The 14,829-nt window shown below is 43.7% G+C and overlaps 1 protein-coding gene across 2 annotated transcripts in view; it reads left to right on the forward strand.

The window, feature by feature from the left end:
- Nucleotides 1-14,829, forward strand: part of nrxn3a (neurexin 3a) — an 862,359-nt gene that overhangs the window by 335,923 nt on the left and 511,607 nt on the right. The window lies entirely within an intron of this gene.

Raw genomic sequence — 14,829 nt, forward strand, 5'->3', positions numbered from 1 at the left:
TTATTTCTAACACTTTGTGCGTTTATATATAATTTTTAATTTGTTACTGCCTTCACCCTTCGTATCAATCCCTATTTCACTCAACCTTACGGCATGATCCCTTTTTGAGTTTTCTGCTTCGTTGATACAGTTGTCTTTCTTGACTTCTCTTGTTCTAACTTTCCCTTCAATTTCCTTCTTAAAAATCCAGTTTGTCCCCTCCCTCCTGCTATTTAGTTTAAACGCAGCTATATTGCAGTAGCAAACCAGCCTGCCAGAATGCTGGTCCCCAACCTATTAAGGTGTAAACTGTCTCTCTTGTATAATTTATCTTTACCGCTAAACATACCCCAGTGATCCAAGAATTGAAATTCTTACTTCCTGCACCAGTTCCCCAGCCACACATTCAAGTCCATTATCTCCCTGTTTCTGGCCTCACCAGCCTGAGGAACTGGAAGCAAACCGGAAATAACCACCCTGGACGTCCTGCTTTTCACCATTCTTCCTAGTTCTCCGATGTCCCACTGTAGAATGTCCCTCCTGTCCTTCCCGACATCATTTGTGTCGACATGTACCACCACCTCTGGCTCTTCACCTTCGCCCTTGAGGATTTCCTGCACTCAGTCTGCCATGTCCTTAATCCTGGCACCAGGAAGGCAACAAACCATCCTCAAAGCCTGCCTCTTGCCACAGAAACCCCGTTGAGTTCCTCTCACGATGAAGTCCCCTATTGCCATGCCTCTGTGCAATGTCTGACTCCTCGGCTCTGCCTCCATGCCAACTTTTGATTGACAGACCTGACCGCCTCACGGACTGGCAGTGTTGTCTGTCTCTACTGTTTCCAAAAGATTAAACCTGTTCCTGACAGGTACTTCCTCTGGGGTCTCTTGCACTTGTCTCCTCTCTGCCTTCCTCATCATCTTCTCCATTCTACTCTCTTTGGTATGGTCAGTGTAATAACCTCACTGAAGGTCCTGTCCAGAAAGATCACGTTCTCTCGGATGAGCCTGAGGTCATCGAGTTCTTTCATCAGTGCTGCAATATCCTCTGTCAGAAGCTGAACATGTACACACTTTCCACAGTTAACAATCACACAACACCAGGTTATAGTCCAACAGGTTTAATTGGAAGCACACTAGCTTTCGGAGCGACGCTCCTTCATCAGGTGATTGTGGAGGGCTTGATCGTAACACAGAATTTATAGCTATAAATTCTGTGTTACGATCGAGCCCTCCACAATCACCTGATGAAGGAGCGTCGCTCCGAAAGCTAGTGTGCTTCCAATTAAACCTGTTGGACTATAACCTGGTGTTGTGTGATTTTTAACTTTGTACACCCCAGTCCAACACCGACGTCTCCAAATCATGACACTTTCCACAGTTATACGAGCCAGCTACACCGGAGTCCTTGACCTCCCACATCATGCACACAACACACTGAACCAGCTTGGCTGTCATATCTTCACCCTCTTCAACTGTGGCGTAGTACTTCACTCAACCTCCTTGTCGAAGACTCCTGTGCTAAAAACCCACTCTTTTCTCAACAGAAACTCCCCTGGACCTCTTTTTTTGGTGCAAGTCTGCGGACTTTTAATTTAGGTTAAAGGAGGAGGTTGGGAGGGAGGCCCTACTGTGTAGGACCTGGGGTTTAGAACACACCTGTTTAAATAACAGTTACTCACTTTCCCAACCGCCTCTGCGCTCTGACTTCACTTCCGCCCAGCTCCCGCCGCTCTGTGCTTTTCACTGTACTCCTGTTCTTGAGTACTTGAGTACATGTGCCAATAAAATCTGAAATCTAGAAAGGCTAAATCTCAGATAGATATTGAGAGACGGTTTTGGCTGATAGGGAAATCTAAAACTCAAGAAACAGGAAATGGAGCTAGTCCTTCAAGGCTGAGATGGGGAGAAATTATGTCATCTGATGGGTTCAGAATCTTTGGAATTCTCTATCCTAGGGGGTTTTGAATGCTTGCATGTTGAATACATTTATAAGATAAATGTGTGGTCTGTTAAGAAATCAAGGGAGTGGCTGGGACAGTGGAGTTGAAGCCCAAGTTGAAGCTATGGTCTGGCTGAGTAGGCCTATTCCTCTTGTTTCCCGTTTTCTGGGCATAAAGCTAGTTTGTTTTTTGATACCTCGTCCCATGTAACCATCCTGTAAGGCTCACAACTCCTCAAACAAAACAAGCACCTCCAGCATTACTGTACTTCCTCTTTGACTCACATATGAACCAGGTTGAAATGGGAATATATAAGGCTGGATTTCAGTGACGTTCTGGAACCACCCATGGATCTTTTAGAAAGTTGGTGCAGTTTAGATTTCTGATCAATCCCACTGTTGCTAGAAGAGGGAAGGGCTTGGGAGCTCACACAGAAGAGGGAAACTCAAACTTTGTCAGGTCATTTGTGCTCACGACTAAGTTTACACAGACCCCATTCTCACTCTAACCTGGATTGTGTGAAAAATTACAAACATTTAGAGTTTATATCGGTGATTTTAAAGAATGGATAAGGCTGTGCAACTGTCAAGATGTGAAGTTATTTAAATCTCCAGTCCTTTAAAATTTTAAGCTCAGCTTCCTGTATGGTGACAGTTAAAGGCAATCTTTGTCAGCAGGACAGTAGCTGTTTATTGATATTTCCCTAAGGTTTATCATTATTTCATGATTAATGTGGCTGTTTTCCACCAGTTTTTAATCTTTCAGCAAAGGGGTCTTAGGTTCACGGTTTGACAGTTCTTCCTAGATCTCCAGCATCTGCAGACCTCACTTTCCCCTTGCTCAAAAGGTTATAAAAGTATTAGTTATCTTTGATGCAGGATTAAGACTTTGATATTTTATAAATGATTCAATATTTGAGGGAATTTACAGGCTTTGATGAAGTCTTGATCAGTGGCTTTTTGAAAAAATATAATTAAGCTATAATACATATTTAGATGTTTATTTTACTTTACCTTGACATTGCTACTGAGATCTGGGCAGTACGTAGTTCAGTGTTAGCACTGCTGCCTCACGGCACCAGGGATGATTCCACCCTCGGGTGACTGTCCGTGTGCAGTTTGCATGCTCTCCCTGTGTCTGAGTGGGTCCCCTCCCAGTGCTCCAGTTTCCTCCCAAAGTCCAAAGATGTGTAGATTGTGTGGATTGGTCATGGGAAATGCAGGGTTATAAGGATAGGCTAGGGGTGTGGGTCAGGATGGGATGCTCTTTGGAGGGTCAATGTGGATTTGATGGGCTGAATGGCCTGCTTCCGCATTGTAGGCATTCTATGATCTGCTCATGCTGAATATAGTGATGAGTTGGAATGGACAACTCATGAATAGAGTATGGTAAGTGGGACCATTATGTTGATTTGAGGTTGAAAGAGATCATCTGAGTGGCTGGAAAGCAAGGATTAATATAGGGACATAAAGGTAACATAAGGATTGAAAGTAGGTGAGGTTAGAAGGCCTAAGATTTATGAAGACAATGAGGATGAATTGCCAGCGATCTGGGGTAGGCTGTTTAAAAGGATTGAAATGTCCATGGCACGTCCTCCTTTGCTTAGTTTTTTGATTGTCCATCAACATTCACTACAGGATGTAAAGACGGCAAAGGTTTGAATCTGATCAACTGGTTCTGGAATCACTGAGATTTGTCTACTGTCTGTAAACAGTAACATGTAAACTCGCTTCACCAGCTTTACACTTCATTTTAGACAGGCTTATTGTTGTTCCTGGGATATTGTCCTGCACTCATTGTATATAATAATTAGATTAGATTACCTACAGTGTGGAAACAGGCCCTTCGGCCCAACAAGTCCACACCGACCTTCTGAAGAGTAACCCACCCTGACCCATTCCCCCTAACTAATGCACCTAACACTACGGGCAATTTAGCATGACCAATTCACCTAACCTGCACATCTTTGGACTGTGGGAGGAAACTGGAGCACCAGGAGGAAACCCACGCAGACACGGGGAGAATGTGCAAACTCCACACAGACTGTCGCCTGAGGCTGGAATCGAACCCTGGTCCCTGGCGCTGTGAGGCAGCAGTGCTAACCACTGAGCCACTGTGCCCCCCCCAATGATAGCACGAAGTCAAAAATCATATGACTCTGTGGTATAATCCAACAGGTTTGTTTGAAACCACAAGCTTTCAGAGTCCCCACTTCTTCCTCAGGCAGCTCATGAGAGAGAATATGTCGGACACAGAATTTATAAGTACCCTCACATCAATAGTAGCACAATCAGCATTACACTAAACCATGTTGATCAGTTTTGAGCTGGAAAATCTGTTCTGAATCTATCCATTTAGCACGATATAGGGACATACAACAGGGTGACAAATGTCCTCATTGTGGAGATGGAATTTGTCTTCACAAGGATTCTACGGTGGTCGCTCTGTGAATACTTTCATGGACAAACAGGGGGTTTGCCATATATATATTGAACACATGAGTAAGGGGTTCAATGCAGTTTATCTTTGTGTTGGCCTCCTCATACCTGCTGCAAACCCAATATGACAGCTATGTCCTTCAGTATCTGACCATCTTGGGTGATCATGGTGCTATTCCAGTATGTTTTACGAACTTGCTTCCCTCAGTGCTTTTTCAATCCAGTTTTCAACATGGAGTATTGCTTCATCCCTTGGCCGAGGGTGAAGGAAAAATGTAGGTGGTAATCAGGAGATTTCCTTACCTGTGTTGAACCTAAGATGTGGGACTTCCTGAGCTTAGTTGTCAATGCTGGGGCCAGGACCTTGCCACCGTGTAACAGCAGCTTGTTCATGGGATAAGATATTAACCCAGGGATGGGATTGGCTGTCAGGTATGACGTTTGACCTTTCCCAATTTTGATACAACAAGCCTCCAGATTTTAATGAGAAGGGTTTGCAGAGTTGACTGGGCTGGACATGTGTTTATCATAGCCAGTTCCTAGTCAGTTCCAGGTGGTTTATCTAATTTTATTGCACCATTCCTGTTTCCAGTTGGCGTACCTACCAGTGATTTCTGTTCTCATTGCTAAGCTAATTTCCACTGAGCTAATAACCAGGCCAATCATTGCATGGGTTTCAACTTTTGCCAGCAGTCTCTTGTGTGAGATTCTATTCACATGAACTTCCATAAGGCATTTGATAAGAGCAGCGACATTCCCCTTGTCCTTTGCTTCAGTCACCTCTACAAAGAAATTCAATCAAGTTGGTCAGGCATAACCTACCATTTACAAATCCATGCTGGCTGTCTCCAATCAACTGAACATTTTCAAGGTGTTCAGTCACTCTCTCCTTAATTATAGACTCTAATAATTTCCTCACAACAGATGTTAGGCGAACTGATCCATAACTCCCTGGTTCCCTGTATCACTGCTTTTAAATAGCAGGGTAATTCATGTCTGTTCGATGAAGAGGCATTGAATAAAATTGATTTACTAGAACTCAAGATGCACTGTGGAAATGCACCAAAGATCCTTCGACAGCACCTTCCAAACCCACAACCACTCCCAGCAGAACAACAACAGCTGATACATGGGAATATCACCCCTTCCAAGTTCCTTGCTCAGGTACTCACCATCCTGACTTGGAAATATATCACTATTCTGACAGTGTTGCTGGGTCAAACTGCTGGAATTTCCTCCCTAAGGGCATTGTGGGTCACCCTACAGCACATGGACTGCAGGGGTTCAAGAAGGTAGCTCAACCCCACCTTCTCAAGGGCAATTATAAATGGGCAATAAATGCTAGCCACGTCTCAAGAGTAAATTTTTTAAAAAGTGGCTCATTTATGCAAACATAGAAAAGGATTAGGGAGCTTTAGATTCCCTACAGTGTGGAAACAGAGCCTTTAGCCCAACAAGTCCACACCAGCCCCTCTGAACAGTAACCCATCCAGACTCATTTCCCCTGACTAATGCACCTAACACGATGGGCAATTCACCCGAGCTGCACATCATTTGGAATGTGGGAGGAAACCAGAGCACCTGGAGGAAATCCACACAGATATAGGCAGAATGCTCCACACAGATAGTCATCTGAGGACAGAATTGAACACAGATCCCAACTTTGTGATGCAGCAATACTAACCACTGAGCCACCTAAATAGTGGACTGATGGTGGGAGCATGTTACCCTGACTGTAAAGTTTAGAAGCAGGAGTCACTAGGATGAAATCTAGTTCTCCTGGATGTACTCCCTGCCCAACCTGTTCAGAGATATTATCACACACCTCTGGTGCAGGTGGGAGGAGTTAAATGCAGGCCTCCTAGCTCAGAGGTAGGAACATGAGAAGTGCACAATTAGAAACCTTCCTGTGTTCCTGGGAAGTGAAGAGGGAGGAGGCAGGCAGCACATTTAATTCGGCAGGCAGCTGGTCTGAATCCCCACTATGGCAGATGGTGGAATTTCATTTCAATAAAAATCTGCAATTAAAAGTCTAATGATAACCATAAAGCCGATGCTGATTGTTGTAAAAATGCAACAGGTTCACTCATATCATTTAAGGAAGGAAATTTGCTACATCTGACTCGAGACCCACAGCAGTGTGCTCTTAATTGTCCTAACAAGCCACTGAGTTCATAGGCAATGGGGGATGGGTAACAAATGCTGGCCTTGGCAACAAAGTCCACAATTCATTATGGAAGAATAGAAAAAATATGCTACCCTTGTCCTGTGAGGTGGAAGATGATGTTGAAGGAGGCTTGTTGAGTTGCTGCAGTGTCAGTGGTTCATTCTACTGGTACCATGGTGGAAAAGGTGTCAGTCAAGAGGACTACTGTGACCTGGATGGCGTTGATTCTCCTAAATACTGTTGGAGTTGCACTCATCCAGATGTACATACTTTGAGGAGTTGGAAGGTGAGTTACCTATCACAGAATTCCCAGCCTCTGCCCTTTTTTTGTCGTCACATATTTATATGACAGGTCCAGTTCAGTTCCTGGTCAATGGTAGCCCCCTGCATGTTGATGCTGGGGAATTCGGAAATGTTAAGGAGCATTCTCGTGTTACGCATGGTCATTGTTTTGTTGCATGGGTGTTGATTTGCCATTTGACAGTGCCCAGGTCTTGCTGGATATGGACGCAGATTGCTTCATTATCTGACAAGTTATGGATGATACTGAACAATATGTGAACATCCCACTTATTACCTTATGATTGAGAGAAGATTGTTGAAGAAGCAATTGAAGATGGTTAGATCTAGAACACTACCTGAGAAACTCTGAGCTAGGAGCCCTGGGTTCAAGTCCCACCTGCTTCAGAGGTGTGTAATAGTATCTCTGAGCAGGTTGTTGAGACAATATCTACTGTAAGGAGCTCCTGCAGTGATGTCGTGGGAACGGTGTGACTTCCAGCAGTCATGAGCACTTTCCATTGTGTCAGGTCTGACTCCAACCAGTGCAGAGATTTCCCCTGGATCCCCAATGACTTGAGTCTTGCTAGGGGTCTTTGAGGTCATGTGCTATCAAAGTGACAGCTCTTGACATGAAGGCTGCATATTACCTCCCTCCTCTTTTGCCCATGTTTAGACCAATGCTACAATGAGGTCAGAAATGAACCCAAACTGAGTGTCAGCAAACAGGTTTTTGGTGTGTAAGTGGTCACTGTACATCACTGTCACTGACAACCTACATCATTTTGTATTTTATGTGTACAGGACATACTAGGCAATTTTCCACTTTGTCGTGTTGATGCCAGTGATGGATCCACACTGGAACAGCTTGGCTAGTGGAATGGCAAGTTCTGGAGCTTACATGGTCAGTACTATTGCCGGAATGTTGGCAGGGCCAATACCCTTTGCAATATCCAGTCTCTTCAACCATTTCTTGATATCCCATGGAGTGAATTGAATTTTCTGAATGAAGACTGGCAGCTGTGATACTGGGGACCTCTGGAGAAGGCTGAGATGGATCATCTACTCAGCACTTCTGACTGATGAGGTTACAGAGAGGTCAGACTTACTGATGTGCTGAGCTCCCCCTTCAGTAAGGATGAGGATATTTGCGGAGCTGCCCTCCTTCTGTTAAGCTGACTAATTGTCTGTCATTATTGACAGGTGGGTGTGGCAGGATTGCAAGTTTTCAAGTCTGATCTGTTGGCGTAGGATTGTTCAGCTCAGCCGATTGCATTCTGCCTCTGCTCTATGGCAGTCCAGTGATGTAGCTTCACCTCATTTTTAGGTTTGCTGGCATTCCTATCTTCGTTGAGCCTGGGTTGATCACCTGGCAATGGTAGAGTGGGGGAGTATGCTAGGCCATGATATTGTAGACTATTGTTGAATACTATTCTGCTGTTGCTGGCCTCCAGCACATCATGGATAACCAGTTTTGAGTTGGTAGATCTCTATTACATTTTGCACCAATTACACTGGTGCCACACAATGCAATGAGGATATTTTCAGTGTGATGGCTGGGCTTTATCTCCACAAGGACTGTCCCTATTCCTACTCTCATTTCTTATTTCTCAAGGAACAGTTACGGAGGCTGTGTGATACGTGGGAGTTTGGCAAGGAGTGCAGAATTACCGGCAGAAGAATAAGGGTGGTTGGATCTTAGTAGAAGGAGGTCGTTGAATCATAGAATCTCTACAGTGTGAAGCAGGCCATTTGGCCCATCGAGTCCATGCTGACCCTCTGAAGAGCAGCCTTTCCAGGCAATCCTACAACCATTCATCCTTCCCATCCCCTTACACCATCCATAAGACATAGGAATGGAAGTAAGGCCACTAGCTCATCAAGTCCACTCGGCCATTTAATCATGGCTGGTGAGCATTTCAATTCCATTTACCTGCACTCTTCCCGTAGTCCTTAATTCCTTGTGGGACCAAGAGTTTATCAATCTCCGTCTTGAAGACATTTAACGTCCTGCCCTCCATTGCACTCCGTGGCAATGAATCCCTGAAACCCTGCACCTCCCTTGGCCAATCCATCTAACCTGCACATCTTTTGACCGTGGGAGGAAACCAGAGGACTTAGAGAAAATACCCCACACACGGGAGGACTGTGCAAACTCCACACAGACTGTCGCTCAAGGCTGGATCGAACCCAGGCACAGTGAGGTGCCAGTGCTAACCACTGAGCTACCGCGCCATCCCCATGATTGCCATAGGAGAAGGACCGAGGTCTGAAGCTCTCTCAACTTAATGCAAAAAAAAACCATTCAGAGCTATGATTGATAATATGCAGAGATATAAACATAGAATATAGGAGTAGAAGTGGGTCATACAACCCCTCGCGAGTACTCCAACATTCAGTGTGATCTTGGTTGATCATCTTACTCTGTACTCTGTTCCTGTTTCCTTCCCATCCATTTGATTCCTTTAGCCCTAAGAATTGATCTAACTCCTTCTTGAAAACATTCAATGCTTTAGCCTCAACAACTGCCTGAGGAAGAGAATTTCACAGGATCGCCACTCTCTAGGGGAAGAAATGTCTCCTTATCTCAGGCCTAAGTAGCCTCCCCTACATTTAGAGATAGTGACCCCTGGTTTTGGACACCCCAGTCATCAGGAACATCCATCCTGTACTGACTATCTAATCCTGGTAGAAGTTAGCAGGTTTGTTTGCAACCCCCCTCATTCTTAACTCCAGTGAGTATGTAAGTATATTTGAAAGGATGCAAGTAGTACTATCATATATTTAATAGGCTGGGGCTATTTCCTCTGGTGTATTGAAGGTTGAGGGGTCACTTTAGAGGTTTATAAAATCATGTGGGACATGGACAGGATAAATAGACAAGGTAAAAACAATGACTGCAGATGCTGGAAACCAGATTCTGGATTAGTGGTGCTGGAAGAGCACAGCAGTTCAGGCAGCATCCAAAGTGCAGTGAAATTGACATTACGGGCAAAAGCCCTTCATCAGGAATAAAGGCAGTGAGTCTGAAGTGTGGAGAGATAAGCTAGAGGAGGGTGGGGGTGGGGAGAAAGTAGCATACAGTACAGTGGGGGAGGGGATGAAGGTGATAGGTCAGGGAGGAGAGGGTGGAGTGGACAGGTGGAAAAGGAGATAGGCAGGTAGGACAAGTCCGGACAAGTCATGGGGACAGTGCTGAGCTGGAGGTTTGGAACTAGGGTGAGGTGGGGGAAGGGGAAGTGAGGTCCTTTCCCAGGTTAGGGGAGTCCAAAACTAGACGGCATAGGTTTAAAGTGAGAGGAGAAAGATTTAAAAGTGATCTAAGGGGCAACTTTTTCACACAGAGTGGTGCATATATGGAATGAGCTGCCAGAGGAAGCGGTGAAGGCTGGTACAATTACAGCATTTGGATGGGTATATGAATAGGAAGGGTTTAGAGAGACGTGGGCCAAGTGCTGGCAAATGGGACTAGATTAATTTAGGATATCTGGTCAGCATGGACGAGTTGGACCAAAAGGTCTACTTCTGTGCTGTACATCTGTATGGTGGGAGGCAGTGCGATGATAAATAAGGATGAAGTGTGGTTTTTCTTTACCTTGATTCTTGTGAGAAGTGCAAATTAATAGGTCAGTAGATAATTACCCATAATTCACAGGGGACCATAGGCATCATTGTCTATCAAACAATTGGATACTTAGCTTGAAGGACATCACTTTACAAAATAAGGCAGGTCTATATCTACCTCAACCGGAATGGGAATGGAAAGTCCTGCTCACCATCCAGATGACTGAAATAACCAGCCCCTCCACAGGATTATTGTTTCATGTTTGGCTCTATTCTTTGTTCTTTATCCCACAATGAAAGTGCCAGGAATTGAGTGAACGCCAACAGTGGATCACTCTCGGTAATGTCATCGGAATGTGGAATCCTGCTGGGAATTTACTGCCTGTAGGCCAGTGCATAAATGATCCAGTCACCAGCATGGGATAAATGGAACATAGCTGCAGATTCTAGAAACTTAAAATAGAGGAAGAAAATACTGGAGATGCACTATATATTCATTAGCATCGTGAAGAGAAGGACAGGATAATATTTCAACTGCAAAGGTTTCATCAGCTCTCCTGTATTTTTTCTGACACTATCAAGATAGGAAAGGTTTTTGAAACAGTTTGGGGAAATAAGGTTTCGCTGGGATAAATGTTACAAGTCTTCAATACCAGCCAAGGAATTTTGCACATTATTGATAAGATGCCTGATAACTCTTGCCACCTATTGGAAAATAAATCATTGGTCTTTCCTTCTGCAGCAGTCCTCCGGTTTTTTGCTGATGCATGATGGGTGAGGTACAGAGAAGCATTTATGCTTGAGAACATCCTTTTATCTCTGAACCTCAGAGGACCTTTTACTGTACAACAATGACACATCCATTTCTCTTGCCATCCATTATTTGAGCTTCTTCAGAGCAAGACTGACGTTTATGTCAATTAGAGCTGAGCGGCTGTCAGTTTTAAACTATGGATTCACATGTACACAAGAATCTGGATAGACTGCCAAACTCATTTCATTTCTGAACCTTCAGTGCAACAGAGAGAAAGGCAGCACTCGTTCTATCAATCTGGATTTGGACTCCCCAAGTGTTACTATGCAGTCTGCAAAAAGTCAGATTCTAAATGGCTAATGTCAGATGTTTATATTCCATCGCATGAAACAACAGCAGCATGCATTCATCTAGTGCCTTTCATGTCATAAAACATCTCAAGGACTTCCTGCGAGTATTATCAAGCAAGATATGACACCAAGACACAGGGGAGATATTCAGGAATTGGCCGAGATGTTGTTTAAAAGGTGTGCCTTAAGGAGGACTATGTTGCCCCTGGGAAGACCACTCTAGAGCTTGTGGTCTCCACAGCTAAAGACACAGCCAATTGCAAATAAGCAAGACCACACATAACCATATTTCTGCTATACCAAACTTAAATGAATCATTCTACTGAAGTGACCTTGAAATAAAAGAATGATGTGGGCATTGTTAGTTGGGCCAGCATTTATTGCCCATCTCCAGTTGTCCTTGAGGTTGAGTTGCTTTCTTGAACTGGTGCAGTCCCTTTTCCTACAGGGCTGGTAGGGAGGAAATTCCAGGATTTAAACCCAGTAACACTGAAGGAACAATGACATAATTCCAAGTCTGGATTGTGTGTGGCTTGTAGGACAACTTCCAGGTGCTGCCCTTGTCCTTCTAGTTGGGAGTGGTCATGGGTTTGATTGATGCAGTCTGAGGAGCTTTGGTGAGTTCACTGTCTGATGGCTACACATCTGGTACTCTAATCCCATTTTACTGCCTCGTACGTATGAACAAGGAGCAGGAGTAGACCATTTGGCCCCTCAAGTCTGCTGAACCACTTGATAAGATCATGGTGGGTCCAATTGTAACCTCAAATCCACATTCAAGCCTAATCCTGATAACAAATAAGCATGTTTACCTCCAAATTGGCAGCAATGAATGGGAAGTTCACTGACAGCTGAACCACTGATGGGCATGAATTATGTAAGACAAAAAATATTTTGGAAGGCAGCAGTCATAATATATGCACATGTAAACTTTGAAACATAACTTACCTATCTGCAAATATGCCAAGCGATATTCATGAAATTGACTGCAGTGCTTAGATAAAGCTCTTTTTCCTCTTGGGAAGGCTGATCAATACAATTCAATTAAGAAAGTACATGCAATTTTGTGTTGAGCTTGAGTTAAGTGAAGGGTGCTGTCTAGATTGTAGATTCTGATTTCAGGTTTGAGAATTCATCAAGGAAACCTGAATCTTTAGGTCATTGCTATTCTAGTTAGCCTTCTGTTTGAAGTGAGCGGTTAGTTTTGAAAAGCACTCAGTCTCTCTCAATCAGCAGACCAAACCCACAATTCTGAAATCGGATTCTCATTTTTTTCATTCAGAATGAACCCAAAATGATTGTGTCTGTCTGTGAGATGAAAGAAGAACTGTGTATGACATCAAATATTGTACCAGATATTCGTCCAATATTTGAGTGCTGTGAACCCCATAGACTTGCAAATAACTTTAACAAAAATGCAAAGTTCCACTTAATTTCTGACAGGACCATGAAAAGACATTTTACATTTTAACTGATGGTAAGAGATCATCTCCATGTTGTCTGCTGTTTCTTCTGTCAGCAGCCTGGGATTCATTTCATCTAGGACTAATGGTTTGCTTACTTAATTCCTCAATATATTAATGGAGCAAAGTGTTTGCACTGTTTAAAATGGGCCATTGAGCTGATAGGGGAGTAAAATGTGTGCTATCAGTTACTATCCTTAAAGCACAAAATTTAAAAACAGACGTGATAGTTTGAAGACTAGAATAAGGGCAAACTCTTTTGACTATACCATGCAAAATTTGATTTTTCAGGGCTACCCAGTGAAATTTATCAACTAATCTGGATTATGACACAAAGAATTAAAAAGACTCAAATTCATCTTCCACCTTTCACATCCACCAGATGTTGCAAAGAATAAAAGCAAGTTACTGTGGATGCTGGAAATCTAGAACAAGTACAGAGAATGCTGGAGAAACCCAGCAAGTCATTCTGTAACAAGGAGCAGCAACTAAATGTAAATTATGTAGGTAGTGGACCATTTAACACCACTGCCAAATGGCTGGAGTGGAATGTATTTCCAAGTCAAGTTGGTGAGTGGCTTGGAGGGCAACTAGAAGATGATGGTGTTCCATGTATCTGCTGCCCTTGTCCTTCTGGATGGAAGTGGTCATGAGTTTGGAAGGTGCTAAGTGAGGATCTTTGGTGAATTTTGGCAGTGTCTATAGTGCACACTGCCAGGTACAACTCCAACCAGTGGAGAGTTTGCACTGATCGCCAGTTTAGCTTGGGCTCCTTGATGCCACACCTGTTCAAATGCATCCTTGATATCAAGGGCTGTCACTCTCTCCTCCCAACTGGAGATCAGCTGCTATTTCCGTGATTGGACCAAGACTAAAATGAGGTCAGGAGCTGAGTGACCCTGGTGGAACCCAAACTGGGCATCACTGAGCAGGTGCTGCTTGACACTTTCCATCATTCTACTGATGATCGATAGTAGCCTGATGGGGTGATAATCAGCTTTTCATGTACAGGATATATCTGAGCCATTTGCCACATTGTTGGATAGATGTCAGTGTTGTAATTGCACTAGAAGAGCTTGGCTAGGTGAGCATACGTCTTCTGTACTATTGCTGGAATGTTGCCAGGACTCGCAGCCTTTGAAGTATCCAGTACCTCAAACAGTTTTGTGATATCTTATGGAGTGAATCGAATTGGCCGAGGACTGGTATCCGTGATGCTGAGGACCACTGGAGGAGGCCGAGGTGGATCATCCACCTGGAGCTTCTGGCTGATGATGTCTGCGAATGCTTCAGCCTTACCTTTTGCACTGCGGAGTCATCTGGAAGTTGTGAAAGGTGCAAGATGACTGTGAGAATCTTCTTCGCTCCCTGGTGCAATATTCCAGGTTAGCTGATAAATTCCACAGTGCAACCCGAAAGAAAAAAAAATCAGTATTGGCTGGATTAATGATTTTGCTGTTCTCTAGACTTCAAACCGTATCAGCCTTGTGTTTTTTTTTCCTTTTGTGCTTTAGGGATCGTAAGTGATCTTACACGGGGAAATAAAATGTGTGCTATCAGACCAATGTCACATTTTAAACAGTGCAAACACTTTGTTCCATTAATAAATTGAAGAATTACGGCATTACGCACCTTTTGAAAGTGCATTAAAACATCAGTCCCAGGTGGAATAAATCCCAAGGCTGCTGAGAGACAAAGAGAGGAGCATACTGGAGTCCATCTACGACCATCACTTTCCCATCTTCATGGCTACTACTGCCGAAAAGCTGCTAACATTATACTTCTGTTATCGTTTAAAACTGAGGCAGTGTGTTACCTGAGGAGTTGCAAAATTTGATAGCAAGAAGCAAAATGAAATGGTTCACTGATGTTGTTTCTGTGGAGTCCCGCCAG

The sequence above is a fragment of the Hemiscyllium ocellatum genome, chromosome 8, assembly GCF_020745735.1.
Source record: "Hemiscyllium ocellatum isolate sHemOce1 chromosome 8, sHemOce1.pat.X.cur, whole genome shotgun sequence".
Lineage (NCBI taxonomy): Eukaryota > Metazoa > Chordata > Chondrichthyes > Orectolobiformes > Hemiscylliidae > Hemiscyllium > Hemiscyllium ocellatum.